This window comes from Emydura macquarii, unplaced genomic scaffold, assembly GCF_026122565.2.
Source record: "Emydura macquarii macquarii isolate MOO-44397 ecotype Brisbane River unplaced genomic scaffold, CSIRO-AGI_Emac_v2 contig_691, whole genome shotgun sequence".
NCBI classification, from domain to species: domain Eukaryota; kingdom Metazoa; phylum Chordata; order Testudines; family Chelidae; genus Emydura; species Emydura macquarii.
In genome coordinates, this window is record NW_027130828.1 from 3,752,093 (window position 1) to 3,766,884 (window position 14,792).

Here is a 14,792-nt window from a genome sequence, read left to right on the forward strand (position 1 = left end):
AGATTTGTACCTGTATTTCTGGCACGCATCATCTCTGATGAGCTGAAGCAAGCTGGCATACACATGCCTGTGATCTTTAGCCAAGATCAGTGAGTTATCTCAGATATGAGTTACAGCATGTTAGACCGTGGCATGGATTGACGGCTTACCGGCGTTCATGCTCTCTATACACTTAAGAGGTACCCCACAAAGAACACGGAAATAACTAGTTAGGCCAGAAATAACAGCTGTGAGAACGAGCTAACTGTCTTTAATGGGTACAAACATACCAGCCTATAGAGTGAGCATCCCCGTTATGATGTGGGTGAGGAAATTACATTTGGACGTGGAAGGAGGGTACACAGCACCCAGGCTCTGTAAGAGGGGCAATCCACCACATTGAGTCAGTTCGTTTTTAGGCAGGTTTTAAGTTAGTTTCTCTTTCCAGAGCTCTCTAGCTTCTCCTAAGTTCTTCAGCTCCCACTTGGGAATTGAGGAACCTGGACCATCTCTGGGCGTGGCAAAGGTGCAGCTGGTCCTTTGTCACTCATCGCCAGGTTATCAAGGAAGGGCGTGAGTATGTTCATCTAGGAAGTTTTAGAGTAAATAATAAATACCACATGGAGCTCTAGAACAATATTCCTTCCTTTGTCAATCTGATTGATGGATACTTTAAAGCTGTACTTTGTTCTCAGTGCGAGTGTCCTTGTCATACGTCCTGAGGGTCCTTGCAAGACTGTGTTGCCTGATTCTGGGACAAGAACCTTATTATCTTCTGATCAGATTAATTGGCGCGCCCATAACCCCTATTATATAACCAATAATCCTATTCCCCTGAAATCAGGCAGTTCCACAACAATAAAGGCTTTGCTGCAGCAAAGCCCGAAAGTTCCCACTTCACAGTAGAAACCTTCTGGACCAGAACCAGATGGGCCTTGGCCAGGTTCTCGCTCTGCTTTCCCCTAAAGGCCTGTTTTTATTAAGCTCTGTGGCCATCATTAGCTCCACAGCTGCTTTGCATTTCCATGTATTCTCCAAATCGTTTATACAAAGAAAAATTGTTTTTCAAGTCCGAGACTTCCTTCAGAGACACCCCAAATGTTCCAGCAAGTCCACAGAAAAACAAAGCGTTGTAGGTGATTAGAAAAGCAAAGAAATGTGTTTGGAGGCTGCACCCGGAAGGGAAGAGAGGATAGGAAATACAAATTCATGGGAACTTAGCACTGGACTGGCAACATGGGCTGAGACAGGGCAAGCTTCTGTGCACACACTGCGACCCCACTGAAGCCAGGAACTGGGGCCTGTTCAATCCTTGTCCGCGGTGCTGTGACTTCCAGCAAGGCTGCTGATTAGTGCTAATTGCGGTGGGGAGTAGTGTGATGGGGGGATGGGGCACGGGACTGAGACCCACCAAACTCATCTCACAAGGGCCACCCAGCAGCCTAAAGCCGGTAACGACTTTCAGTCACTGCGACCCAGGTGGGTTTCAAACCTAGACGTGAAAGGCCTTGTTTGTGTGTGGAGTAGGATAGGCCACAGGGACTCTGGGCAGTTGGGCCATGGGCGCCATGGCAACCTGGGGAGTTTGTCTATGTCTGACTTACGAATCCTGTTGGCTTTATATGTATCCTATCAAACAACAACCTCCATTTTGTTTTCTGAGCCCCATTTCCACGGTTAGACCCTTCTGTGCCTTCACCTGGGGTCTGTAGCCTCCAGCTGCAGCTCGCACACGGGGGCTGTAACAATGGAGGGCCGTTAAACCTTGGTGGTCTGCTCTTCAACGGGAAGCAGGGCTGGACACAGCCGGCCAAAGAGAGAAAACTGCTTGGGTAGGGTGGGCTGATAACTGGGCAACTGATCACCCGAGTGAATTTGCGGCTGACAGGCGGTCACCTGACAAAGAGGACTGGAAGATACAAAAGGGAGGGAGGATCTCTCTCGCTGGCCGGCCATTTTAGGGCGGGCAGAAGGAACTGATGGGTGCTGGGGTCAGAGAACCAGGAGCTGCAGGAGTGCTGACAGGAAAGTGACCCAAACCCCAAAGCACACTCGAGTGATGAGGAAACTGAGGCAGGGAATGACGTACAGCCGTTTGGCTGGGTTTTTTTCTAGATCTGTATCGCTCTTGTGCTGTCTAACGTAAAGCATCATTGTGTGAGAAACCCCTTGGGCAATGCCTGTGTGTTATGTGGTCAGCTATTGCGTGTCCCGGAAGGGGTGAGCGCTAAGCCAGAGGGCCCACATGTTTGGAGCTCTGGGAACCGTGTGCTGAAGCAACTGGGGGATCTGGCACTAGTCTCCGGACAGCTGCCAGGCAGAGCCAGCCTCAAACCTCCATCCTCTCCAGCCAGACCTGCTGATTGGAAAGTGTCCAAGGCCAAGGAGCGGACCTGTCTGTCTGTGTATGCAAGCCCTGCTCTGGCTCCCATCACAGGAGTTCCTGAGCACCACCCAGGGGTGTTTAAAAAAAGATCTACCAGCTGCCCCTCAGTCTCTGTCTCCCTTGCCAGCCTGTAGGACAGAGAGCATGGCTAAGTGATAGGGTTTACTTTGTATGTTTATGCAAGGGTGTGTCTTTGAATCCGCTCAGAACCAGCGCTTATCCTAGTGACGCACCGGCAGGGATTCAGCGTATTCGCTGCTCTCCTGCCCAAGTAAAGAATGACTGCAACACATGGACAGATGCACAGTCACTTAATTATACAAATTGCTTAATTAACACTCTGCCATGTTGCAAGGAGATGGAGGGTAAAGGGTGTTGAAGGAAGAGTGCCCGTCAGTGTCTGCCAAGAAGAATGGATACAATCAAGATGAGTGGGGTTCTCATAAAATCTAGGTCAATGGACCTGCTCCCCAGATGGGATCGTGAGAGCTGCTGACTTCAGGGACAAGAATATATTTGCCCCACTTTTCCCTCCAGTGTAACTGCAGGGGCTAGGAGAGGGAGCTGGGTTCCCATGTAGCTAGTGCATCAACATTAACTACGTGCCAGTTGGAGGCACGCAGGCGTGACGCACAGTCTTATCAGCCACCCCAAGACCGGGCAGACTTGCACCAGTGTCGAGCTGTTTAGGGCATTGCTTTTAGCAGCCTTTTTGGTCACAGGCTTACAGCAGCCTTGCGAAAGATGCAGTCTTTGAACCAGATCCTCCTTAGACAGACAGGAAAAGGAGGGGGTAGGAAAGAGAAGAAATAAAGTGGGGAAGGCAATGGACACATGGGGCCAGGAACAAAGTCTCACACCCCAGTGATGTTCAGGATTTAGCCAAGGCCAGTGGAGATGATAATGTTATCTGGTCCCTCTCTCTGGCCCCACCTGGTCAGGACATCTCTCAGGATCTGGACGACAAAGGCCCGGTGGTGACTGGTAGATCCCGGCTTCCCAGGAGACGGTGGAGATGGCAAGGCACCCATGATGATGACGCACGCTCTTTCTGGTCCACCCAGCCAGCAGTTGCGTTTGCTGCTTCTACTTGATTTCCCCCCAGAGTTGTTTCTTTTAAGACCCCAAAAAGGAGGGATAAGTAGAATAGCCCCTCCCCTCATTACTGTTTACCAATTAGGCCTAACATATCAATTTTGGTTCATTCATTTCCAGTCCAACGCTTTTCTTGTTCACCAGGCATGAGTTTAACACAGTCCTTGAGTATATCAGGAAGGCTTTTTGTTTGTACCGGTTTAGTCTGTTTGTCTCCCTTTTGCACCTTTTCCCATTAACATTGGTTGGGCTATAAACATTTTAAAAACTTTCGCTCTCTTTTCACCGCTGAGCTCACAATTCGAGTAGGTTTGCAGCAGGTCCAATTCTGATAACAGACCCTCAGAGCCCACAATGGTATTTTCACAGCCTCCCACTCCAGGGCAGAGCTGCAATCTCACTGCGTTTCCTGCCTTCTGTGTGTTGCAGCCAGACCCAGTATTCTTAGCCTGCAGGGTTTGTCTGGGAAACACCTTGGTTTCTCCCCTAGGGGTGGTGGTTTTTCCTCTGAATTAGCTGTGTTTACAATGGAATTAGTACTGCTTTAGTTCCTGTGTACATAGTGTGTATATATAGTGTGCATATTCAAAAAGGTTACTACAGCTGCAACATGCTCTTTTATTATTATTAATATTTGTATTTGTATTACCCGTAGCGCTAGGGCCACTCGTGACTTATTGGTTTGTTGGGACTGGAGGGACACGCTTAGAACTGCTCCAGCCCTTGGTGGATGTGGAGAGCTCTATGGCGTGGTAGACCGCTCCCTGGAGAAAGTTCAGATCTGGCAGAAGTGGGCGAAACACTCAGATTCTTCAGAACCCTGCCGGTTTCTCAGCAGCTAGAGGTAACCAGGGAGTTTTGTCCAATCAAAACATGGGGATAAAAGGGAAACACCTTTGTGAAAAAATGTCTTTCCGTTTTCCAGCCGGTCTACCAAAGTCAGTGGGAGGTGAATGGCCCGGGATTTCACCTCAGCTCTATTAGGAGCCTTCCCCTGCAATTGGGGTTGGGAGAACATTGCCAATATTGAGATGCGCATGAATTTAGGGCCTGATCCTCCAGTTAGACCATTGTGCCAGCACCATCTAATTGCAGGATCAGGGATTTAACGAACAGACAGAGCCAAAGCTACAACTGCGGGTTTATTTAGCATCTTACTCCACACGAGCAGGGAGAAAATAAATCTGCTCTGTTGTCCATGGATAGCTAAGATTGCATTGTCCAACCAAAAACCAACTGGTTGTTGCTGTTTGCAGGTTCGCATTCTTTCCAGCAAAAACTAAAGTTGAACTCTTACGGTGGGTCTGATTTCCAAACGGCCGTTCTGTCTCTCGGAATCCTGTGTATTCGGACTGGACTGTTGTGTCAGGGCTTTCACTTCTCTTGGTTTTAGTGTGTCTGTCTTTCACTTGGTTTCATAGAATCGTCGAAATGTCAGACTGCAAGGCACCTCACTAGGTCATCTAGTCCAGTGCCCTGCACTGAGACAAGACTAAGTAGTATCTTCCTAGACCAGCCCTGAGAGGCGTTTGTCTAACCTGGTCTTAAAAACCTCCAGTGACGGAGATTCCACCACCTCCCTCGGTAATTTGTTCCAGTGCATGACGACCCTGATAGTTCGGAAGTTTTTCCTAAAGTTTAACCTAAGCCTCCCTTTCTGCAGTTAAAGCCCATTGCTTCTTGCCCTGTTCTCAGTGGATAAGAAGAACAATTTATCACCCTCCTTTTTATAACCACCTTTTACATACTTGAAGACACTTATTGTGACCTTTGGGTATGTCTACACAGCAAAGAAAAACCCACGGCTGGCCTGTGCCTACCCTGTCCTTGGTCTTCCTGGGTTAATTAATTTTGTCCTTGCTTTCTGTGCAGATGCTGCTGCTGCTTTCACTGCCAGTTCCAGTCTGTGAGTCATAGCTGAAAGTGCGTGACAATACTTTATTTCAAAGGCAAGTGAGACGTCTTTAGAATACGCCGGCTAATACCAGTCTGGTTTGCAGCGTAGCTCTGATCAGACAAAATAGCACTCCGCTTGTCCTGCCTGCTGTTTCTACTAAATGCTTGCTGTAAATGTGTCCACAAATAGGTCTTGTTCTTGGTTTCCCTTCAAGGAAGTACAAAATAGCCTGTTGGGACTGGAAATCATCTCCTCTGGAGCCTTTCCCTCATCTCTGTATCAAGTCCCAGAGTGTGCTTTGCTGCACAGGTATATGTGATTGTGATTAAGTTGTGTGTGGATAACCATGGTCTCCCACTGCAGCGCTACAGGCCAGAGAGAACAGCATACTCGCCAGGAGTGAAATGTATCCCCAGAGGCTGGTGGCTGACATGCTCTAAAACATGCATTGCACTGTCATGTGTTGTGGATTTGATGGTAGCTATGTGTCAATTTTAGAGGCACGCAGGGGGCCCAAGTACTAATAGCTCTGTACACACACACTCTGATCCTAATTTAAGGGAAATAGAATGGTGTAAACTAGTTTAAATGGACACTTAAAGTGGCTGATCTATAAAACAGTACACAAAGTGCCCTGAATGTGTGCTTAATTGTTTTGGGAAGGAGGATAGGCATAGTGTTGGTCTCCGTGCGCATTGTATGTTTTGCTAAAATATTTTCTGATCTGTCCTTCAAAACCTTTACTAAAATTAAAGATCCTCTAATCCAGTTTAAACCAATAGGTGCTAATTTCCAGTAAACATGAAAGGTTATGAAGACATACGTTATATATCTACATCACACTTCTCCTTTAGTTCTGTTCCTAATCCTTTTTCCACGTTTAATTTTAATTTAAACGGTACCATCCATGTGTACAATTATTTCATGATTCATTGAGAAATGGACTAACTATATAGAAAGCGCATTTCCCTCTTCAAATGAGGAAAAGGCATGAAATCTGTATTTAGTCGTTTATTTTTCATGCTTCCAGTAAAGATAAAATAAATACAATTTGAATTTTTTTCCCCAACATAGCCGATGACACCAAAAATGCACGCGTGGCCAGACATGATCCTTAGGGGGGATCATGGCAAAGGGGAGGGGAGGAGGGTTTTCCAAAACCGAACAGCCAACTCCTTGGCCAAAAAGGGGGTGGAACTAGTTAGCCCCAGACAAAGGGAGGAGGGAAGCGGGAGAATGGAGGCAGGTGGAGGGAGGAGGCAGTGGAGACTTGCATGGAGGGCTGGGACTGGAGCAAACAGCCGGTCGGCAAAGGTGAACCCCTTTTCAAAGTGAAAGCTCCAGAAATCCCCTGAGCGTTATTATTTATTGCTTGTCTGGCCGTCCTGCCCAGGGGCCCCAATCGTGGACCAGGACCCCACTGCGGCAGGTGCTGTACAAACTCAGAACCAAGAGACAGTCCCTGCCCCAAGGAGCTTATAAGCAGACACGGGCTAGGGGACCCCTCCTTGTCCTGCACAGGCTCTCCAGGCCTGGATGGCCCAAGCCCCGTCCTGTTGCAGGGGGGAAGGAATGACACTAGCAGGTTTCATGCTCTTAGTAATGGGATGTATGTGGGTGTAAGTCATAGTCCAGTTTCTAGCCCTGCCCTTCCAGCAGCCTGAGGACCCAGTTTTTCTGGGAGGAGGGAATTTGAGTGATACGGCGTCAACTTGAACTCTTCTGCCATGATATGTTTTTTAAATGAGGGAATTGTTTGGAAACCAGTGTTCTGGGGACCGTAAGAGGGCATGCTTGGCCCTTTAAGGCAAGCATAGGGCTTGGAGCAACCCAGTTCAAACTGCAAAGCATTCTGGGGATTGTAGTTCTTAGAGGGGCCTGCTCCAGCAAGGAATGCTGGGAAAGAGGGCAGGACTATAAATAAGCTTCCAGGTCTCCTCTTATAGCATAGAGTTTGGGCCTTCAGCAGTGCTGGCTGACCAGGGAGAGAGCCCGGGTCTGAGGGTAATGCAGCAAGTCTAGAAGAGGCTGAAGAGGAAGGGTAAGGATTGCCAGGATAGTGCTGGTGCTGAGCACAGTTGTGTGGACAGAGCTAGGGGCTGGTCACAGAGGGGTTTTTCCTTGACCGCTTGGAGGGGGGGTGATGAAGGTAGCTCCAGGGAAAGTCAAACAGACTGTGTGAGGCGGGAGCAGATGTTTAGGCTCCAGGGCTGCAGCTCTTGATAGGATGTGGAAATGAATTCCCCTGCCTCTCAGAGGAGCCAGCTCAAGGGGGTGTGATTAGACCCCATCCAGGCAGAGGGGAGGAGGAAGGGCTGCTTCTTGTCTGGCTTGGACCTTTGGGTTAGTTCAAATGGGCTGGAGTTCTCAGGTTGGCTGGACAACTTAACTACCCTGCTAGCTGGAGGGGAACTGAGGCAGCAGCTGCACCTGCCTAAAAAGAAGCTGCAAGGGGGGAAAAAAGTTGGTGTTTTCTAGTGGTTGCAAAGCGTGGGCTGACACAGGGCTGACTAACTGGCCGACACCGCCTGCCTCTGGAGAAAGCACGTTCCAGCTGATAGCGCCAGAGAACCGGCTTCTCCGGTGCAGAGTGACTAATCACCTCAACAGGCTGAGCTCCAGCTCCACCTGGGTGGCCCAGCAGAGGCTTCTCTGCCTGATCCCTCCCTGCAAGGAGGAGAAACAGGGTTTTCTTCTGGGAGGCTGTGAGAGCCGGGAGGGGGGGGACACGTGTGTGCTGGGTGTAGGAGCAATGTGATGTGAGGGGTGAATGGTAGTAGGGGGTCTGTCTCTCACTGTGTCAACACAAGAACATGTTTCTTAATGGCCCTGCCTATTTGTCTGTCATTAAATGAGCAGCCTGGAATGTACAAGCCCTACAATGTGTAAAAGCTTTACGATGTTCCTGGTTTGCACTGGAATAATCCCCTCCCCCCCACACACACACACCTCCTGGAAGCAGCGCATCACTAGGGCAGGGCAGAGGAGCTGGCTCATCTCCTGTACTGCTTGAGTTTTCTAGTCTTCAAGCAGTGGTAGGCACAGCGACCCATCCGTGCCCAGGGTAGCTACCTGATAATGCCAAGGTCAGGGCAGGCTGCAAAAGGAGAGCAGATTCTCCCAGCACTGGTGGGTGATACTGAAGTCAGACTTCCCAACCAGCCACAAATTGTGCTTCTGATTCCCCACATTGGTTATCAAGAAGCCAGTACACAAATACACACAGTCCCCTTTACTGCATTTCAGTCTCTGGCTCCCAATCAGCCACTAGGTCCAGTAAAGGCACCAGTTATTTAAACTCTATGCTCTTTACCCAAAAGGTTTCTCCTGACCCCAAAGGGTCAGCCACAGCACCAAATCAATATAAGTTTGGATCTTACCCAAAATACCACACTGCCAGTCAATCCTTTAGTAAATAAAACTGAAGGTTTATTATAAAAAGAAAGGAACAAACAATAAGAGAAATGTTAAAGGATTAAAGCAATCAGATACATGCAAATGATTTGAAAGTCCTTATATATCAGGTTTCTAGAAGAACTGTGGAGTTTGCAGGCTTGTATAGTCCCTCTGGTGTCCATCCAGTACCTGGATGGGTCTCAGTCCTTCGTTTCACAGCTTCAGTAGATGAGTTGATCCAGAGGTAGGTGATGACTGAAAGACAGACTGAAGACAAAATGGATCCCAGGCCTCTCCCTTTTATGTCCTCTGGCTTTTTTCCATGCTGCTTGTGGAATTTTACGGGAACCAAAATGGAGTCCAGAGTCACATGGGCAAGTCCTGGTGACCCATCAAGTACATCCCTGGCTTCTCTCCCTGGGCCCCTCGCACCTGGGAATGTCTTAATGGGCCATTAAGCAGGCTATTGTTATAGCCTCCCTGTCTGAGGTGTTACCCAGACACAGCACAATTTGAAATACAGATATCTCAACCATATCCATAACTCCCATTACACACACAACACATGAACATAAACATCATCATCTTACTCGGCACATTAGAGCCTTTCTAACAGTACCTGGCCTGGCATCTCTCACACGGATTACTGTGAGTTTGACATACTGATGTTAAATAATACAATAAATGCCCCTCCTCCCCAGTCCAGCCAGTGTGACGGGCACCACAGCTGAATAACCGGCGGGTGCTGGCTGTCACTTGCCATCAGATGGAGGGAGAGCGAAGGAAACTGTTCTAACAGATCCTCCTCTAGGCCAAGCCCGTGTCTATTTGGCAGCCCGGGGGGAGGGGTTTAATGCAGAGGACTCCCTAGCTGAGGTTTGGAGCTCAGGGCCTTAATTTTGGGGGGGCGGGGGGTTGAGACTCATGGGCAGCTACTCCCCTATTTTCTTCTAGGTGGTGGTGGTGTTGCCTCCACTGAGTCAAGCTGCTGGCCGCAAGCACAGCTTCTCCAGCGGCGTCCGGCACTGCTCGCGCAAGCCCGGGAAAGAAATTCCCATCACTGAGCTGCGCAGTTGTATTATTAAAGTAAACGAGGGAGGCCCAGCTCTCCTCTCAGTTATGCCTGTCTCTGTTCCTTCTATTGCACACGGTCAGGGTTGCATGGATGAAAGTGGAGGCAGATTTTGATGCAAGGCTAGTAGATTATTCAACCACCAAATCATGCCCTTTAGCTATGGCAAAAGCATCAATGCCAGGATTCACTCATGTGGGGGATTGGAGGCTTGGCGAGGATGAGGACGAGGTGTCCTGGCCAGGAAAGCCAAAGAGACAAATGCATCCTTCTTATAAAACACTTTGGGAACATGAACTAGAGAATCCCTAGGAGACAGGTACCAACTGCTGCCTTAATTCATACTGTAAAATCACTCCTATCACATGAAGATGATGAACTACTTCCCAATCCATTAGTAAAAGTGAGGGATAAACACTTTTAAACGAGCAAGGCTAGGATTACTTGCACCCAAGAGTCCTAAAAGAGCTGGCTCAGGAGTTCTCTCACCTGCTGATGTTAATTCTGACTAAATCTTTGAATATTGGGAAAATTCCAGAAAATGGGAAGAATGCTAATGTTGTCCCACTATTTAAAAAAGGCAAGTGGGATGATCTGATTAACATTAGGCCCGATAGTCTGACATTCATCCCAGGCAAAATAGTGGCAAAATTGATATGGGATTCAATTGATAAAGAATTGAAAGATCAGAGTATAATTAATGTGAGTCAACATGGGGTTTATGGAAAATTAGGCCATGTCAGACAAACCTGATTTAATTCTTTGAGATTAGACCTTTGGTGATACAGTTAACTGAGTAGGTGCAATGTACTTAGACATGTGTAAGACATTCGACTTAGGGTTTGTCCACGTGGAGAATTACACCCCAGCTTGCCATGCACTCAATTTACAGCTCTGTAGCGTGTCACACGGGCCTGGCTATCACACACTTGATGTTCCATAGTGTGCTTTGACCTAAACAGGTGGAAGCAGGGTCCACTTGGCCAGTGAGTGTGTGACACACTTGAGCATGGTAGACTTACACCCTTGCTTGCACTCACTCAGCTCTCTGTATAGACGTGTCCTTCGGACCACATGATGTGCTGATTAAATAATGAGCAATATGGACCATAAATAGAGCACACATTAAATGGCTTAGGGACTGGCTAACCGAGAGATCTCAAGAACTATTGTCAACGGGGAATCCTCATCAAAGGGGTTTCTCGTGCAGTTCTGCAGGGATTCATCATTTTCATCAGTGAGCTGGAAGTCAATGTAAATCCACTGCTGATACGATGTGTGGGTGACAGAGAGGTTGGTGGAAGGGCAAAGAATGAGGCGGACGGGTCAGTTGATCGCTTGGTGAGCAGGGCCCATTCAAACAAAATGTGTCTTAATACAGCCAAATACAAAGTTTTATATGGGGGGAAGCAGGTATGCAGGCTACGCCTACAGCCTGGGGGCCTTTAGCCTGGAACCAGTGACTCTGAAAAGTATGTAGGGGTCACAGGGGGGGGGCAAGCAACTCAGCATGAGCTCCCAGTGTCAGATATGTGGCAAAAAGGACTGATGCGATTCTTGGCTGTGGAGTGGGAGAACAGGGAGGTGATCTAACCTCTATGTGTGGCACTGGTTTGTGAGACCGTTGCTGGAATACTGCACCCGAGCCTGGTATCCACATTTTAAAGAGGATGCTGACAAATTGGAGAAGGGTCATAAAAGACCCACAAAAATGATTTGCGGACTGGAGGGAAATGCCTCCCAGGGAGAGATTTAAAGCGCTCAATCTGTTTAGTTTATGAACAAGAAGAACAAGAGGTGACTTGATTACAGCGTATCAGGTCCTTCCTGGGGAGAAAATATAGGGTACTAACGACCTTTTTAATCTAGGGGAGAAAGGCAGAACAAGAACCAGTGGCTGAAAGCTGAAGCTAGAATAGAAACTCAGAGTAGAAACTAGGCACAGTGTTTCACCAGAGATCAACCACTGGAAAAAAACGACCAGGGGAAGCGGTGGATTCGCCATCTCTTGATGTCTTCAGCTCAAGCCTGGCTGCCTTGCTGGAAGATGTGCGTTAGTCAAACGCTCTGGGGCTCAGTGAAGTGGTGGTGGGGTGAAATTTAAGGGGATGTGATCTACAGGTCAGATTAGATGATGTAAGGTCCCTTCTGGCTTGACACTGAGGAGCTGTGAAAACCCTTCACCTGACTGCTCTTCCACTTTAAAATCACGAATTCTTGAAAAGCTGCCACTGCTTTGCCGGTCACTGCGTTCTCGTAAAAACGTGACACTGCCAGGTGTGCCCCCATTGGGCACACGGCAAACGCAGGAGCAGGTAGGCAGCGGAATGCAAGGCGGGTGCGAACGCAGGTGCCGAAGCAGTACTGTTACCCCTATACAAGCCTTGTCACTGCGTGCGCTAGTCCGTGGAGAGCCGCCCGGTTGCTGTAGCTGCCAGGTCGGGAGGAAGTACTTGGGGAACCATTGTTTGTGCGCACAGCAGTATGGGCAGTCCAGTTACTATCCGCACAGGGCTGGCACCGGGCTCTTCCGCACCCCGCGTCACAAGCCGTTAACATAGCACCTGGGCACCACCCTGCTCGGTACCTGCGTCTGCAAGGCCCCGTCCTGACTGTGCTCCTCGTCTGCGGGCTCTCAGACCCATCTCCTGGTCTGCACTTCAGCATCACTATCAGCGGCTCTGCACATAGCACGCCTCGATTCTCCCCCTGCCAGTCTCCCGAGCTGCCCCCGCTGCCCCTGCCTCTGGACTCTCCCTGTTCTTCCTCTTCTCATTGGTGAGTGCCCTGCGCTCTGCAGGGCAGGTTGAGTTGGCACCTTGCCCTCATTTGACCTGGATTTTTCACACACCATTTCCTGAGTTTCACTTCCTTTTTGTCCCCCCTTTGCAAACAGCAGGTGAGCGAACACTTGGGCCCTGTTCTCGCTCTTTGCAGAACACATGAGTGCTTGGGACTGGGGGAGGCTTTGCTGCCTCTCCAGTGATTGCTTGCTTAGTGATGGCCACCTGGTGGTGCCCAGATATCCATCGTATGTAGTGTGCTTGTGTGGTCAGTCTTTCTTCTTCAGACTTCCCCAGACAGAGACATTTCCCAAACGTCCCCTCTGAATAAATAGCCCCAGGGCTGGATTGGACAGTTTGTGTCTGGCTCCTGATCTCATTTACAGCAGAGTAAATCCGGGGTAACTCCATTCAGATCAGGGGAGTAACCCCGTGATCAAACTGAGAGGGACGTTTCCGAGGTGGCTTCCACCCCTGCATTTTTTTTTAAATAAAGAAAATAAGCTCTGCTTGGAAAATTGACGTTTTCCATCATCCTGGCCGGGAGGAATCGGTGGGAAATAAAGCACATGGGAAAATTCTGCTAATCCACATTCTTCCACAGTGTGGCAGCAAATCACCACCTTTCTGTAAAGCAAGCCCTTGAAAGAGGAAGGGGGGAAAAGCAGAAACGCTGGGCTGGCCTAGCCCAGAGCGACTTGGGCTCCCCCAGCTGTTTTCAATCTCCGCAGATGACTTATGTTTCCCCTCTTTGCTTTTTTCAGCTGTTAATTCATCAGAATATCGACTGATGGATCCGCTGCCCAGAACCATGGCTCTCTGCTGAGGTCTATTAACCTTTCCTCTGGCGCCACCAGGATGGGGGAAGCTGCTGGCTCCGTGACAGGTCAGTGGCCCCTTTCGCAGCTGTGCTCCCCCGTGTGAACGGTGCTGGTGGGATGATTTGCACCAGCCGCTCTTGTGCTGTGGGCATCCTCTGGGAGTGGAGGCTGCAGAGAGGAAAGGTCCCTGAGGCAGAGTTCAGGGAAGCTGTTCCCAGGGCAGGATCGCAGAGGAGAAGGCCCCCTGCCCAGTGGGGAGAGCCTCACTGTATGTTTGCAGGTGAGTTTCTCTCCCCGACTCCCCTTTTGGGAGGTATTGCTCCAGTTTCCAATCTTGCCCCAAGCAGTTAGCCAGAAACTCGGGGTCTGGTAGAGTGTTCCTGTTCGGAGGAGAAGCTGGAAAGGCCGGGTTCTCCTTTGCTGCAGTGTTTTCATTTACAGCGAAGGTGCAAGGTGCTGTTTCCCAGCACCACTAGCCCCCGACCTCTCTAGGCTGTTCCCGGGGCCGCACGCCAGGCTCCCACACTGCCTGCTTCTGCCTCCATGTCTCTGTCCCCGCTGCTGTGTCTCTTGCATGTACGCGTACAAGCAGGTTTGCCGGGCCAAGCATGTGCAATCTTTTGGGCCACATGGTTCGGCTTCTGCTCCAGCTTTCCGGTGTGGCCGTGTGTCAGTGCTGGTGTGTTCCTGGCTGAGGGTGTGCTCCCGCGAGTCCTGAGTAATGCTCTGGCGTCTGGTGACTAAGTCTGGTACTGGGAATGGGCATTCACAGTGACCCGGCCTGGCTGGGCCTGGGGAGGTTTTAGACCTAAGGCTCTGACTGGCCCACAGGAAATCGAGTCACTGAGGGGACTAGGAGCCAGAGGCTGAATTAATGGGCTCAGCAAATGAGTAAGTTTAAGGGGGGGAGAAAGATGCTTATTAGGAATTTTTCCCAGGAATCAGAAATGGGGAAACCCTGATTGGTCATGCCTAGTCTATTGCCAGGAAGGGCCTGAGCACAGGACTGGGAGCCAGGAAGTCGTGGGGTCTAATCCTGGCTCCGACACTGACTCCCTCTGTCCTTGGCCAAGTCACTTTGCCTCTCTGAGTAAATGGGGCTGAAATTTACTTGCGTCCTCAAGGGGCTATGATGGGGTTATTTGTCACACTTTGATCCTCACCCTCCCCTCTGCGGCTTCATCACCTCTCAAAGAGACGAAATCTGCTGTTTGCGTCCCAGGCCCCGTCGCTGGTTGCGCTGAACTTGGGGCTTCAAAGCCAAAGGGGAGCGGGGATTCCTGGCAGTGACAGCCAGGAGCACTGATTGCTGGTCTCGTGGGCCATTCGAGCGCCTTCTTCCAGCTGCAGAGAAGCCTCCTCC

The 14,792-nt window shown here is 49.6% G+C and overlaps 1 long non-coding RNA gene across 5 annotated transcripts in view; it reads left to right on the plus strand.

Annotated features, from left to right (window-relative positions):
- Window positions 1-7,315: 7,315 nt before the first annotated feature.
- LOC137148761 (uncharacterized) overlaps window positions 7,316-14,792 on the plus strand; it is a 30,067-nt gene continuing 22,590 nt past the window's right edge. For all 5 annotated transcript variants that reach the window (XR_010918577.1, XR_010918579.1, XR_010918580.1 and 2 more), the window contains exons 1-2: window positions 7,316-7,398; window positions 13,373-13,494. This is a non-coding gene — a long non-coding RNA (uncharacterized lncRNA). The remainder of the gene's footprint in view (window positions 7,399-13,372; window positions 13,495-14,792) is intronic.